This window comes from Medicago sativa, chromosome 6, assembly GCF_051527215.1.
Source record: "Medicago sativa cultivar Bolivia chromosome 6, Bolivia_mono, whole genome shotgun sequence".
Taxonomy (NCBI): Eukaryota; Viridiplantae; Streptophyta; class Magnoliopsida; order Fabales; family Fabaceae; genus Medicago; species Medicago sativa.
Genome location: NC_140754.1, coordinates 30564481 through 30578301, shown reverse-complemented (window position 1 = coordinate 30578301; position 13821 = coordinate 30564481). Strand labels below are relative to the sequence as shown.

The window sequence follows — 13821 nt, the reverse complement described above, 5'->3', positions numbered from 1 at the left end:
AACAAATAAGAAGGCAACAAAAGAGACAAGAGCAAAAAGAAAACAATAAACTACCAAGACAGGTATCAGAATCATCAGAGGTCAACAACTCATAAGTGTTGATGAGGTCGGGCTTTGTAACTGGGGTCCCGTCCGCACTCATCACAGGGTTCCCCCGTCGGTCAGTTTTCACCCTCTGAGGGAGGGACTCAATGAAAGACCAGAGTTGTTGACGAAGGCCTTTCTCCTCGTCACTTAGAGTGGCGACGGTTTGACCGAAGTCCTTCGGTTCGTAAGCAAAATGGTCCTGAGACCAGCACAAGTTGAAGAAAGGATGACGCTCTTGCTCACCATCCTTGGCGGCTTCCAAGAGGTTGTCTAAAGCAGCCGCACTTGATAGCCGTATCAAGACGAAACACTCTTTAAAGTTCCGGGCCTTGCCGGCAAAGATCTCGAACATCTTTTGGGTCTGGCGAAAAGAAACTCAGTCTGTACCCCGCTGTACGGTAAAGAAAGAGAAGAAGACATTTTTGGAGGCAGGGATGCGAAGATAATCACACAACAACTCAAAAGCCCTCATGAAAGCATAAGAGTTTGGATGAATCTGGGTAGATGACAACTTGGTCCAGCGAAGCACCTCCCGCTAGAAGTTAGAAAAAGGGAGCCGAAAACCCATGTCCTTGAAAACCACTTCATACATGGGAAATATGTAATTTCCGTACTCTGAACACACCCTGTCGGACATGCTCGGCAGAATTAGCTCCCAATCTCTCCCTTCTCCAATGATGTCGAAAGGGGCTTCGTTCACACCCTCGGTGGCGAACATATATTCAGTCTCCAGAGGCTCTTCTCCAGGCCGTAAGACAACGGACGCGGCGACTCCCTCGTTTGCCATAGTAGACCTGAAAAAAGTAAGGGAAAAAGTGAATCCAACGTTCAGATCCACCCTTCCTTCACCCATCAGGTCGGCCACGGCAAGGAAGGGATCAAATCGCTACCATAAGAAAGCTAAGAGATCTAGAGACTCAACTCACGCATCGAGGGGATCCACCCTCAGCGAACAGACCTGAAGCTTATGGAAGAAACCCAAGCCTGTCGCCAATGTTTTTCTAAACAGAAAACAGACAGCACACCAACAGAATCTTTTGATGCACGGTGGAAACCGCCACAACCAATGGCAGAAACCACCGAGTCAAACCTACACCTACCCTAGAAGCATGCAGTCCTACAGTTTCTAAAGAAGAACAGAAACTAAGCATACAGAAGTAAAGAAACCAGTCATCAGAACATTACCTGTAAAAAGGAAGGGATTGAAGTTGAGACGGGAAGGCGAAAACTCGGAAGAACTTTGCTTTTGGAAACAGTGGAAAATCTCTAAGTCTCTGAGAAATTTGGAATGCAGTGACGTTCCAAACAACAGTTGAACTATTTATACTCGTTTCACAAACCACCCAAAAGTCACGAAGTCGATCCGGTGCATCCCTTCATTAGCAGCTCTTCTGCTAAAACAATGCTTCTACGGTCCAGATTCAATCATACCTGTTCATCCAATGGCTAAGATCCTTCACTACGTTTCTCCAAACGTCAGGATCCAATCAACGGTGATGATGACTGTTATACCCTAATTTTGGACCTAAAAATACTAACTCAATTCTTCCTTTCTTGCATGTTAAAACCATCCAAAGGGTTTTTCTTGCATTTCAAGTCATTGGATTTGTCTCTGATCAATTGCATCTTTCTATGCATCTTATTTCAATGTTATTTGCAAAATTCATGAAAAAGGGTATTTTAGTCATTTCCTGCATTCAAATTCATTTTAGTCCTCAAAAATTGTTTAAGTCTTTCCAATTGGTTTGAATAAGTCTTTGTTTCAATCTCATGTCAAAATCCATTTCAAAAAATTACGTTTAAAGTCATTTTGAGTCAGTTTAGCCCCTAGGGGCATTTCAGTCATTTCCTATGATAGAATTTCTTTTTAATCCCTAAAAATTTTGTCTCTGAGTCTTTTAATTTGCTTGTATAAGCTTTTACTTTAATTCCTTGTTAAAAAACCATTTTAAAAAATTGCATTTGAATCGTTTCGAATCATTTTAGTCCCCAGGGGTATTTTGGTCTTTTCACACGAAATTTTGGCAGAGAGAGCTTACTTTGAAGTACCTCATTTAAGTAGTTGGTTCATTTTAGTCCATTTTGTGTTTTTTATTAGTTTCACTTTAAGTTATTGTCCATTTACCAATTTTAATTCAATGTTATTTTTAATTTTCATTTTAAGTCCTCAAACTTCTAAAAATTGCATTTTAGTCCCTCTGTTTCATTTTATTTCTTTTTAGGTTTTTAATTCGAATTTTTTTTAGTCCTCTAGGTCAAACCTTTTGTTTTAGTCACTTTAGGTCAATTGCATTTCAGTCCCAAAAGTCTTAAAAATTGCAGAATAGTCTTTAATGATTTTTTGCAGATTAGTCCTTGTAGTTTTTAATTTTGCAGAAAGGTCCTTTTGTCAAAATCCAGCAAGGCCGAATTTCTCACAAGTTCAAATCCAGGTGTCACAATTTCACAGGTCCACAAATCCACATGTCAGCCTATAAATAGCCAACTCATCAATGTGCAGCAACAGAATCAATCACAACGTGCCAAATCACCACAAACACAATTCAACTTTCTCTCTCTCTTTTCCAAAGATCAAATCGTAACCGTTTTTCCCCAATTCTCCAGAAACTCAAGAACACATAAACCCTAACCGTATCAATTGAACAAAAACTCAACAAATTAGTGTTGATTCTCAGAGATTTCTTGAGAAATCATCATCATCGAATCCAAATCTCTACAATTCAAGCTTGAATTCATCACAAAAGTGACAAACTCAAACGATCACAGAGACGGAGAAGTGAGAAGAAGAGAGATCGAAGCAGAATCAGACCGGTGAAGAAGAAGAAGAGAATAACTGATTTATTTTCAGTTCAAGGACTTACCAGAAGCCTTCGCAAGGATCTATTCGTTCGAATCTCCAATCAAATTCAGGTAAACACATAAAAACCTTCTCGTTTTCACTTATAATCATCATCGAAGGTTCGTAGTTGAAAATAAACGGTGAATCGAAGTGAAAACCTTGAAAAGATTTGAAAAAGATTGAAACCAAAACCCTAAAATGTAAAATCATGAAGATTCACCGTTTATTTGCAAAATCAGAGTTCAAATCCATAATCAGTATAGAAAATAGGTCAAGTTAGGGTTTAGTTTCAAGACGATTCGAAAAAGATTTGAAACCCTAGAAACCCGAAAGTTTAAGTTCCGATCTACTTCGTTTCAGCCACAATTTCATAAAAATAGTCTCAGATTCGTAAAGCGGGGAGGAAGACGAACAGTTCTATGCAATTAGTTTCAAGAAGTAGCATCAGATCGTCGGAGAAGATGAAGATTCCGATGAATCTTCATCTTCCTCCGTCGTCCTCCCCAGTTTACGGCAAGGCTTTGTTTCAGAGAAAAGATGAGAGAAGAACGAGTGAAGAGATAGAAGTTAGGGTTAAAAATGAAATGAACCGGCCTCCTTTTGTTTATAAAGGGGAGTGAACCAGACCGGTTCAGCTGAGCCAGTCTGGTTCGTCCCTGAACCATGTGTTTTGACCGTCTGATCTAGGGTTTAGGATCCTGGATCAATCCAACGTCCCTAATGTGTTTGGATGATCCAGGATCCAGGCAGGTTTGGGTTTGGGCTTGGTTTCTTCGTCTGTGTTGGATTTTTTGCTATGTACACCTGCTGTGTTGCTTCCTGCACCCCTATTCACTCAAAAATTCTTATAAAAATGCCATAAAATTTTCCATATGTGCTTGATATTTTTCTTGACCTTTTTGTGATGTTTTTATGTGTCAAAACTTGAGGAAAATATATGTAGTATTTCTTGTTAATTTGTTTACTATTTTTTGTTAAAATTTGTGAATTTTTTTGTATATGTTTGAGTGTAAAAATCCTTTAAAAAATTCCTAAAAATTTCCTATTTGTTCTTGACAATTTTCTTGATATTTTTGTGATGTTGTTATGTGTTAAAATCTGAGAGAAAATGTATGTAGTATTTCTTGCTAATTGTTTACTAATTTTGCTAAAAGTTTTGAAGTTTTGCATCTAAAAAATCTTTTAAAAATCCTAAGGAATTTCATGTATATTTCTTGTTAGTTGTGTGATATTTGTGTGATGATTTTGCATGATAAAATAGATAAAAATAATGTGATGATTTTCTTGCTAATTTTGTGATGTTTTGTATTAAAAACTTGTGAAAATTGCTTGATTCTAGTTCCAATTTCTTGATAAATGTTTGTGGTCTATTACCATATGATTTTGTGAAGCTTTGACTACTGTTTGTATGTGCTTTTGCTGCATGTGTGTGAACTTTGCTTAATTGCTTGGTTTGCAAGTTATGTTTATGAATAAATAATGCATATATGTCTAAATTCACTTTAAAAATGTCAAGTTCATCATGTTGCCTTAATTCTCATTTTAAGACCTGATTCTAAGCCTTTGAAAAATGTATTAGAATGTGAGAATTTTAGGCAATAGGATTCTTGCATTTTGTGAGTAAATTTTAGTTATATTTTTGCACTTTTTGACTTTGTTTTGTGAGGTTTTCTATGCTTTTGTCTTAATATTTTACTTGCTTTATTTTCTTTGATATTACCCTATGCTACTAACATTTTCTTGTTTCATGTTTCATACATCATAAGCATATTCTCCATCACACTTTCTCATCTCATTTCTTTACATTTCTTTTGCTTTTAATTCATTTATGTGGGATTAAGTTCTCACAAGGAAGTAGTGTGTATGTAGGTGAAGGATGTAATATGGACTATGGACTCTAATGATGTACACCGACACGAGCACCGACACATGCACACACTTCACATAGATATTTTTAGATGTATGGCTAGGATATGCATGTTTAGATGTAAGTTTAGGATTGAATGTTTAGATGAATGACTAGGGTTTACACTTAGAAAAAATCATTTTCCAAATAAACATGAACAATATCACCCAAATCATTTTCTAAATAAACCTTGGGATCAAAATCCCATTGTATTTTCTCTTTGTTTTCTTAATCAAATTTCAATAAAAATTAATCATACTTGACTTTTTTCCAAAAATCACTAATCAAACCTCACAATTTTACAATCTTATGCCCTTGAGGCCTCTCTCTCTCATTCTTCAAAATTCCAATTTTCAAACTTAAAATCAACCAACAAAAACAAAAACATTTTTTGGAAGAGAACTACGGTGGATTTGATCCCTTAAAAGGGTACGTAGGCAAGGAATCAAAATTCCTTCAATTCAAATAAAATAAAAATTCAAACATCTTCTTCTCCCTCCAATTCTTCACTTAGTAAACTCTTAGGTGTAAATATCATTTTTCAAATAGCATTTAAAAATAAAGCGCGCGCGTAGAAAGTAAAGACGGTTCCTATAGGATACTATAGTCGTTATGGGTGCCTAACACCTTCCCGTAGCGAAAACAACTCCCGGACCTCGATTCTCAAAGGTTTTGCTTATTTTTTCCCTTCCCAAGAAAAAATGAGATATCAAAGGTTAAAAAGGTTCAAACGTAATCAATGTTTGACACCCGAAAACCAAGATAAAACAGCTGGCGACTTCACTGGGGAGATTCGAGAGTTACGCCTAGTCTTTATTTCCACGCTTGCGCTCTTTTTACTTGTTTCTTTTACTTGTTTTCCTATGTGAATAAATGCTTAAATTCTTGCAAACGTGTGGGGTGAGAATATCAAAAGTCCTACACCCGGGCTGAGTGAACTTAGGATTTAGGAGGGATATAATCGACAATTCATTCCGGGGGTTGCCTCGTGTTTTGGATTATGCGATCAATCCCACATAGCTGAGGCATTTTTGGGGTGATGTTGTCGGCGCGTGTTGTCGGGTTTAGGCACTTTACTTCTAATTGTTCTATGACGCTATGAACCGTAGATAACCGAACCCATCCATGGCCATTTTCTAGGATGTAGTGCGGAGGCTAAACCGAGTGTTGTCTCGAGTTTTAGTCGTCACGCGATACTACACTCAAGTTAGACCTTCTTACAGATAATCATGGAGCGAGTGTTGTCTCGTGACGCCGTGATATACGTCGGAGAGGTTGTGACTTGGGAAGCTTTTTAGAACCCGGTTACTATTATCCAAAGCCTTAGTTTCACCGGACACCGTGTCCACCCATGACTCCTCGACTTTGAACTTCAACCCACCATGTTTTCTCCGAACTTGAACATAATCATGCATTCATGCATACATGCATACATGCATAAACTTTTTTTCCATGCATTTTACCGAAGGGCTTAGACAAATTGAATTTGTAAACATTGTAGGAATGGGAAAGACTAAGTCTTACAAGTTCAAGGAAGCGGATTTGGCTAGTTTGAGAGATTTGGCACTCAAGATCGAGGATCCGACTGGGTTCCGACATCGTTATGGGGATTTACTTACTATTCTCTGGACTAATGTGGATGAGAAGCTTGTGCACACTCTAGTGCAGTTCTATGATCAGGAGTACCGGTGCTTCACTTTTCCTGACTTTCAGCTGATGCCTACCCTAGAGGCCTATTCTTCCTTGACCGGCTTACCCATAGCCAAAGGGACACCTTTCTCGGGACTTGAGCATCCTCCTACTCCATTGGTTATTGCTAAAGATCTCTATCTCAAGACCACCGATGTCTCCAAGAATCTTGTCACTAAGGCTCACATCCGAGGGTTCACTTCAAAGTATCTACTTGAGAAAGCCAATCTCAAAACCACTTGTCAGGACACTCTTGGGGCTATTCTTGCACTCCTCATCTATGGGCTTGTTCTCTTTCCAAATCTTGATGACTTCGTGGACATGAATGCTATTATGATCTTCCACTCCAAGAATCCGGTTCCTACTTTGCTAGCTGGCATATACCATGCTATTCACGATCGAACCGGCAAGGGTCGTGGATACATTCTTTGTTGTGTGCCTCTTCTCTATAGGTGGTTTATTTCGCATCTTCCGAAGTCTTTCTATGATAATCCAGAGAATTGGTCCATTTCACAGAGGATCATGGCTCTCACTCCTAATGAAGTGGTTTGGCTCACTCCAGCTTCTAGAGTCAAGGAAATCATCTTCGGTGGTGGGAAGTTTCTTAATGTGCCTCTTCTTGGTACCCGGGGTGGAATCAACTATAACCCGGAGCTCGCCTTGCGACAATTTGGTTTCCCGATGAAAGAAAAGCCCATCAATCTTGCTACATCTCCTTACTTCTTCCATTACTCCAATGCACCCACAGGAATAAGAGAAGATTTCATAGAGGCTTGGTCTAAACTTCGGAAGAAAGAGGTGAAGCATATGGGTGTAAGGTCCGGTATTGCTCATGAGGCCTATACGCAGTGGGTGATAAACCAAGCTGAGAAGATTGGTATGCCTTATCCCGCTATGAGATATGTGTCTGCATCTATTCCTACCATGCCTTTGCCTCTATTACCACCTACTCAGGAGATGTATCAGGAGCATCTAGCTATGGAGAGTCGAGAGAAGCATCAGTGGAGGACTAGATACTATGAGGCTGAGAACTTGATTATGACTTTGGATGGAAAGGATGAGCAGAAGACTCATGAGGTCTTGACACTGAAGAAAGAGTTGGCTAAAGCTAGGAAAGAAATTGAAGAAAAGGATAGGATGCTTATGAGGGACTCCAAGAGGGCTAGGGGTGCCCGTAAATTCTACGCTCGATACTACAGTTATGAGTCTGGGTCTGAGTCTGAGGATGATGCTTCCACTTCTTATGCTTGAGGATTTCTGTTTCCTGTTGTCATTTCCAGTTGTTTATGTTGTTTTACATTCCAAAGTCTATCCCTTGGCTTAGTATTTCAAAGGGAATCATCTTGTAAGACTCTGTGATGTTTGATTGTTTTGTCTGGTTTTGATGTTCCAATTGTTTAGTAATGTTTACAAATTTCTAATTTGTCTAAAACCCTTCGATAACACAAAAAGAGTCTTTTTTGCATATGCATTAACACATCTCATGCATCATGTGCATTCATTGGTCACAAAAGACTTCTCTCGTGCTCATTGCCTCCTGGTTCTTCTGCCGCAGAGTCTGAAAAGTGCCTCGTGCTCGTAAGGTTTACCAGCCAGATAGAGTTCATCAAACAAGATTTTACAAAAGAAGAAACATGGCTAACTTTGAAGAAGAAAATGCTCAGCTCCGTGCCGAATTGGCTGCTATGAAAGAAGACTTGGCTAAGGCTCATGACGCTATGTCCACTATGATGGCTGCACAAGAACAACCAGCCACATCTGCTCCAGTCTCTACTGAAGTGATTCCATCTATCCCACTGTCTACTGTGATGTCTGATGCTCGGTTTGTTATGCCAAATGGACATCCTTATGGACTCCCAGCTTTCTATGCTCCTAATACTGCAGCTGGTATTTCTGGTATTGGCAATCAAGGACAGATTCCTGTGACAACTTTTGCTACTACACCTACTTCTATGCCTCAAGTGACTACTGTTGTTACCGACCCTGTTGTACACACTGTGCAGCAGGTAATTGATGTTGATACTCCGCGTGGACAAGATCCTATAATGGAAGCTATGAGGAGACAGTTAAGAGAATTGGCTGGAGAACTCCGTGAGGTCAAAGCTAGCCGTGGGAACGGTGTTTCTGCTAAGGCTCGTGATCTATGTCTGGTATCCCGATTTGAGGTTCCTAAGAAATTCAAAGTGCCAGATTTTGACAAATACAATGGAACTTCTTGTCCACATAGCCATGTCATTCGGTACGTCCGAAAGATGGCCAACTACGCGGATAATGATGCACTGATGATCCACTGCTTCCAGGATAGCTTGATGGAAGATGCGGCAGACTGGTATACGGGTTTGAGCAAAGACAATATCCATACTTTTGAAGAACTTGCTGCTGCCTTTGAAAATCATTATGAGTTTAACACCCGTTTGAAGTCGAATAGGGATTCTCTCAAGTCTTTGTCTCAAAAGTCAGGTGAGACCTTCCGTGAATATGCTCAGAGATGGAGAGGGGCAGCTGCCCGTGTTTCTCCTCGGCTTGATGAGGAAGAACTGACACAGACATTCCTGAAAACTCTGAAGAAGGAATATGTTGAAAGAATGATAGTCTCTGCTCCAAATAATTTCTCCGACATGGTTACTATGGGAACTCGTCTAGAGGAGGCTATCAGAGAGGGTATCATTGTTCTTGAAAAGGTAGAATCTTCAGCTAGCGCACCTAAGAAGTACGGTAATGGCCACCATAAGAAGAAAGAATCTGAAGTAGGGATGGTATCTGGTATTCAGTCTACACCTGCTATTGCTACTCAGTTGCCCCTGCCCTACCAATATATGCAGTACTCTCAACATCCTTTCTTCCCGCCATTCTACCAGCAATATCCTCTGCCACCAGGTCAACCACCAGTGCCCGTTAATGCCATTGCTCAACAAGTACAACAACAGCCTCCTGCCCAACAGCAACAGCAGCAACAACAGGGTCCTCGGCCCAAGACTTATTTTCCACCAATACCAATGCGGTATGCCGATCTGCTCCCAACTCTAGTTGCTAAGGGCCACTGCGTCACCAGACCAGGCAAGCCTCCGCCTACACCATTGCCTCCCAGGTTCCGACAGGATCTCACATGTGAATTCCATCAGGGCGCTCAAGGCCACGATGTTGAGGGTTGCTATGCTCTGAAGTATATTGTAAAAGACCTAATGGACAGAGGACGGTTGACTTTTGAAAATAGTGTTCCTCACGTCCTTGACAATCCACTTCCAAATCATGCCGCAGTTAACATGATCGAGACTTTCGAAAGAATTCCTGTTCCTAGAGAGGCTCCCATGTTGGATGTCTGTAATGTTGCTACTCCCTTGGTACCGCTACATGTCAAACTTTGTCAGGCTTCTTTGTTCAATCTCGATCATGCTTCTTGTTCAGAATGTTTTCAAAATCCTATGGGTTGTGGTGTGGTGCAAGATGATATACAGGGCCTGATGGATGACAAGCACTTGATTGCCAGTGATGTTTGTGTGATTGTGCCAGTGTTTCATGATTCTCCGGCTGAAAGTGCATCTCAGACAAGGAATGTTGAACCTTTGGTGATCAGGTTACCTGGTCCGGTATCTTATGCCTCTACAAAGGCAATCCCTTACAAGTACGATGCAACTATGATTGAGAATGGGGTGGAAGTGCCTCTGGAATCCCCAGCTACGGTTGATAACGTTGCTGGAGAAATTACAGCTCTAAGAAGCGGAAAAGTCCGTCCACCCTTGTTCCAAAAGAAGATGGTTACAACTGTTGCTACAATAACTCCACCAGTTGCTCCTCCTGTTGACAAGAACGCCGGCCCATCAGGCCAGTCTATTGACGAGTCTAATCTGGACGAAATTCTGAGGCTTATCAAAAAGAGCGATTATAAGATTGTGGACCAGCTGCTGCAAACTCCGTCAAAGATATCCATCTTGTCTCTACTCTTGAGCTCAGAAGCTCACAGGAAAGTGTTGATGAAGGTACTGGAACAGGCCTACGTTGATCATGAAGTCTCCGTGGATCAGTTCAATGGAATAGTGGGTAACATTACTGCTTGCAATAACTTGGGGTTTGGTGACGATGAGCTCCTCGAAGTAGGGAAATACCACAACTTGGCTTTGCATATCTCGGTGCACTGTAAGTCTGACATGATATCCAATGTGTTGGTAGACACTGGATCATCCTTAAACGTAATGCCTGAGTCTACGCTGAGCCAGTTAAGTCATCATGGACTCTCTCTAAGAGGAAGTAGTTATCTGGTTAAGGCTTTCGACGGATCTCGCAAGGATGTTCTTGGGGAGGTAGATCTACCAATTACCATTGGTCCTGAGACATTTCAGATCACTTTCCAGGTCATGGACATCAATGCTTCTTACAGTTGTCTCCTCGGAAGACCATGGATTCACGACGCTGGGGCAGTAACTTCTACTCTACATCAGAAACTCAAGTTTGTGAGGAATGGTAAGCTTGTCACAGTACATGGTGAAGAAGCATATCTGGTTAGCCAAGTGTCATCTTTCTCTTGTGTTGAAGCAGGGTCCGCTGAAGGGACGTCATTTCAAGGCTTGACTGTTGAAGGTGCAGAACCCCGGAGAGCTAGTGCTAGTATGGCTTCATTGAAGGACGCCCAGAAAGCTGTTCAAGAAGGGCAAGCTGCTGGCTGGGGCAAAGTGATACAAATTTTGGAAAACAAGCGTAAAGAAGGCCTTGGGTTCTCCCCGACCTCAGGCATTTCAACTGGAACTTTCTACAGTGCTGGGTTTATCAATGCTATTGCTGAAGATGCTCCTAAGAGTAGTTATGTGCCTACATTTGTTGTACCAGGAGGCACCGTGAGAAATTAGGAGGCCATTGATGTTCCTTTAGTCATGCATGCTTCCATGTAATGTGTCTTGTTGCTCATGTTTTTCTTTGTTTTCAAAATAACAATCCTTTCGCTCTGCCCGAGGCGAAAGTGATATCATTGTAAGGGCATGTTTGTTTCGGCATTGCCGTTATCAATAAAAGTTGTCGTCTTTTCCGCGACTATTTGTTTTTTTACTTTTTAGTGCCTTTTTCTTGGAAATAATGGTAATGCCAGAAAAAACCAAAACATCAGTATTTTTCTTATTAATTTCAAAAATCTGCAAGAAAAACATTTTTCTAAAATCATCCCAATCATATTATGCAGATTGAACCATAATAAACCCGTTGAACACAGTGACCCTATGGTTCCTCCAAATTTTGAATTCCCTGTGTATGAAGCTGAAGATGAGGAGGATGATGAAGAGATACCGTATGAGATCACTCGACTGCTTGAGCAAGAAAGAAGAGCCATTCAGCCTCACCAGGAAGAGATTGAGCTTGTCAACCTGGGTACTGAAGAGAACAAGCGAGAGATCAAGATTGGTGCTGCACTTGAGCCAGAAGTGAAAAAGAAGATTACTCAGCTTCTCCATGATTATCCAGATGTCTTTGCATGGTCCTATGAAGATATGCCGGGTCTAGATCCCAAGATTGTGGAACATCGGATACCGACGAGACCTGAATATCCTCCTGTCAAACAGAAATTGAGAAGGTCTCGTCCAGACATGGCTCTTAAGATCAAGGCTGAAGTGCAAAAGCAAATTGATGCGGATTTCCTCATGACAGCTGAATATCCTGAGTGGATTGCCAATATTGTACCGGTACCAAAGAAAGATGGGAAAGTTCGAATGTGTGTTGATTACAGAGATTTGAATAAAGCCAGTCCGAAAGATAACTTCCCACTGCCTCATATTGATGTGCTTGTTGACAGTACTGCCCAATCCAAAGTGTTCTCTTTTATGGATGGTTTCTCTGGCTATAACCAGATACGGATGTCACCTGAAGATAGAGAAAAGACGTCCTTCATTACTCCATGGGGAACGTTCTGTTATAAAGTGATGTCGTTCGGTTTGATAAATGCTGGTGCTACCTATCAAAGGGGTATGACCACTCTGTTTCATGATATGATTCACAAAGAGATTGAAGTATATGTTGATGACATGATTGTGAAATCAAGTGATGAAGAGCAGCATATTGTGTATTTGAAGAAGATGTTTGAAAGACTGAGAAAGTACAAGATGCGGTTGAATCCCAACAAGTGCACATTTGGTGTAAGATCTGGGAAGTTGCTAGGCTTCATTGTCAGTCAAAGAGGCATTGAAGTTGATCCTGACAAAGTCCGAGCCATCAGAGAGATGTCGGCCCCTCAAACTGAAAAGCAAGTCAGAGGCTTCCTCGGGCGTCTGAATTATATTTCAAGATTCATATCTCACATGACTACTACCTGCGGACCAATTTTCAAACTGCTCAGAAAGAATCAGCCTGTTGTATGGAATGATGAATGCCAGGAAGCTTTTGATAGCATTAAAGAATACTTGTTGGAACCACCTATCCTTGTCCCGCCAGTGGAAGGAAGGCCCTTGATTATGTATCTGTCAGTGTTAGATGATTATGTGGGTTGTGTCCTCGGTCAACAATACGAGACTGGAAAGAAAGAACATGCTATCTACTATCTGATCAAGAAATTCACCGACTGTGAGACTCGGTATACAATGCTTGAAAAGACTTGTTGTGCTTTAGCTTGGGCTGCCAAACGCCTGCGTCATTATATGGTGAACCATACAACTTGGTTGATATCCCGAATGGATCCAATCAAGTACATCTTTGAGAAGCCTGCTGTTACTGGAAAGATTGCACGTTGGCAAATGTTGTTGTCTGAATATGATATTGTGTATAAAGCTCAGAAAGCAATCAAAGGAAGCATCATTGCTGAGCATCTTGCTTGTCAACCTCTTCATGATTACCAGCCGATTAAGTTTGATTTCCCTGATGAAGAGATTATGTATCTGAAAGCAAAAGACTGTGAAGAGCCACTGATCAATGAAGGGCCGGATCCCAATAGCAAATGGGGACTGGTGTTTGATGGTGCTGTCAATGCTTATGGTAAAGGAATTGGGGCCATTATTGTAACTCCGCAGGGGCACCACATTCCTTTCACTGCTCGAATAACCTTTGAATGCACGAACAACATAGCTGAATATGAAGCATGCATCTTGGGCATTGAAGAAGCCATTGACCTGAGAATTAAGCACCTTGACATCTATGGAGATTCCGCACTTGTTATTAATCAGATAAAGGGTGAATGGGAGACTCATCATGAGAAGCTGATCCCTTACCGTGACTATGCAAGACGTCTGTTGACATACTTTACCAAGGTTGAACTGCACCACATCCCCCGGGATGAAAACCAGATGGCTGATGCTCTTGCTACTTTGTCTTCCATGTTTCGTGTGAATCA

At 41.0% G+C, this 13821-nt stretch overlaps 1 pseudogene; it reads left to right on the top strand.

Annotated features, from left to right (window-relative positions):
- Positions 1 to 3646: 3646 nt before the first annotated feature.
- Positions 3647 to 7772, top strand: LOC146914457 (uncharacterized; annotated as a pseudogene).
- Positions 7773 to 13821: the final 6049 nt, after the last annotated feature.